The sequence below is a fragment of the Sorex araneus genome, chromosome 3, assembly GCF_027595985.1.
Source record: "Sorex araneus isolate mSorAra2 chromosome 3, mSorAra2.pri, whole genome shotgun sequence".
NCBI lineage: Eukaryota > Metazoa > Chordata > Mammalia > Eulipotyphla > Soricidae > Sorex > Sorex araneus.
The window spans coordinates 195,377,563-195,380,415 of NC_073304.1; positions in this window are offsets into that span (position 1 = coordinate 195,377,563).

Here is a 2,853-nt window from a genome sequence, read left to right on the forward strand (position 1 = left end):
GGTGAGGGCTGCAGGAGCCGCTCCTGGGATCCGGATCCCGGAGGAGTCGGAGCCGAAGGCCACCCAGCCGGGCAGGTAGGCGGCTGCTCAGGGCAGGCGTTTATAAAGCCAGCTGAGTGTTAACCATTGACCCACCCTGGCAATCAAAGTGTTTTGAATCCAGGGGAAGAGAGTAAGGAGGAGGGACCAGCTGGAGGTGTAAAGATCAGGAAGATTTTGCAAAGAAGGGAGGAGGGCAAGATCGAGGAGAAATATAAGCCACAGGTTTCTCCAACATGTTCAGCCCCTGTGAGTGGAGGTGGCTAAGGGCTGGCGCTGGAGGAGTCAAACCCGCCTCCCCAGCCTCCGCCTCTTTGCTCAGTCTACAAGAAAGGGTTTTCTCTGAAGCAGTTGACACGGGCTTCTGAGATCCTCTCTGCCTTCTAGGAGTTTCCAGCCCAAGACGAACAACAGTTACAGTCTAGGGCAACCCTCCGCGTTCTTCCTAAGGGAAACTCTTCCTGTCCCCAAATCAACTGTCTTATTCACAGTGTGCATTAGTTCCCCTGATTTATTTTCTCAGAAGCTTCTTCCTCCTTCTGCTTTAACCCGAGGCTCAGATTACCTATGGAATGCTGGGCAGAGGTATATAACAAAGGTTTTGGCATTTTCTCCCATTGGTCTTATTTTTATTTATTTATTTGAGTGTGTGTGTGTGTGTGTGTGTGTGTGTGTGTGTGTGTGTGTGTATTACATGTGGTGCTGCCAGGGGTTAAACCTGGGTCAGTAATGTGCAAGGCTAGTGACTTACTTGCTGTACTCTCTCCCTCTGGTCTGTTTTGGGGCCACACCTGGTGACACTCAGGGGTGACTCCTGGCTCTGTGCTCAGTAATTACTTCTGGTGGTGCTTGGGCGAGCATATGGGATGCCAGGGATCGAACCCAGGTCGGCAGCATGAAAGGTAAATGCCCTCCCTGTTGTATTATTGCTCTGCCCCCCACTTTATTAATTATTAACAGGAGCTAGTAGTGCTGGGGTGAGGTCACCCCTGGTGGTGCTTGACCCAGAGGTGCAGACCTGGTGCTTCGGTGCTTGGGCTGGTGCTGGGCTGCTCAGCGCCCACTGGTACTGGGGACCACTGGGGCCACACCTGGTGCTGCTCAGGGACCACCAGAGTTATGTCGTGCAGTGCTGGAGGGCCATGTGGTGCTGGAGTGCAAACTCAGGACCTCACACATGTTAGGTACACGCTCCACCACTTTGAGCCACATCCCAGCTCCAAGATGAGGGATTTTAGTTTCTTTCTGGACCCACATCCCCACCTCAAACTGCCATGGAAGACCAGCAAATATGTTTTCCTGTTAGGAAATATGTTTAATTTTTCCCTATATCTATCACCTGATCAGCCACCAAACAACTGTGTGACACTGATCACGTACTCAACTCCATGCTCAATGCAAAAGACACAGCAGCTGGGGCAGGAGAGATAGCCCAGTGGGTAGGGCACTTGTCTCGCATGTAGCCAACCCTAATTAGACCTCCACTACTCAAACTGGACACTCAGTGCTGCCAGGAGTGATCCCTGAGCACAGAGCCAGGAATAATCCCTGAGCATCACCAGGAATGGCCCAACAGCAATATATATATTTAGGGCTGGAGAGATAATACAGTAGCTACAGTGCTCACCTTGCACATGGTAGATCAGGGTTTGATCCGTGGCATCCCTTACAGTCCCCTGAGCACCACCAGGACTAATTCCTGAATGCGGAGCCAGGGGTAACTCCTGAGCATCACCAGGTGTGGCCCCAAACCCAAGCCAAGTAAATAAATAAATAAAGATGCAGCTATTGAAATGCTGCTGGTGGGGGCCGGGGATGTGACTCGGCAGTAAATCACATGCCTGGTCTCCACGAGACCTGAGTTTGATCCCCAGCATCACACACACAAAATCATGAAAATCCACGGGTGGAGAGATTGCTCAATGGGGTAAGTGCCTACCTGCAGGAGGCCCCGAGTTTGATTCTTAGGACACACGACCCCTGAGCATACCAGGGTATAGCCCCGGTGGCCCCTGAGCACTGTTGGGGTAACCCTAGTGGCTCCCCATCCCGCCAAACCCAAGTATTGAAACACCAAGCCGGCACAGCGGGGTCAATTATTGCTGCGAGTGGGTCCTGGGCTCCCTGAGCATTGCTTAGGAGCCCCCCGCCCCACGATGCTGTAGCTAATAGTTAACACAACAAGCTCAGCGTTTAGAACAAGCTGCTGTTGCCACTGCTGTGTGAGAAAAGGTGCTGAAAGAGATTTATTTTCTGAGTCAAAGATGAGGACTAGCCTGGGTGCAGCGCTGGAGAAAGACAGGGCCAGCTGCAGCTCTGGGGAAAGGGGACAGCTTGTCCCCATATTTATAAGGGAAAGCACAGCAGAAGAACCTCAGGAACTATTAGTAACTATTCGAAACGGGCACCTGGCCGCCTAATTCCCTGAGATGAAGGTAAGAAGTAGGGGAATGCATTGACTCCTTTTAGGGGGCTATGATCTCTGTAGCAAGATGCAAGTTGCTACGTCATAAAAGCTTTCTCTTCAGGGGTGTCTTACTTTGTGGTAGGAAAAGATACTTGGAGGTACCCAGGGTTTACTCCTGGCTCTGTGCTCAGGGGTCACTCCTGGAGGTACTTGGGGGACCTTATATGATTTGGGGGATTGCATCTGGGTCAGCTGTATGCAAGGCCACCCTGCCAGTGTCTGCCTTGCCTGCTGTATTATCTCTGTATTACAGTGGGTAAGGCACTTGCCTCACCCCTTTAACCCAGGTTTGATCCTTGTATCAAGGCATTCAGGAGTGTCCTTGTTGGCAGTGTGGATCTGGTTCT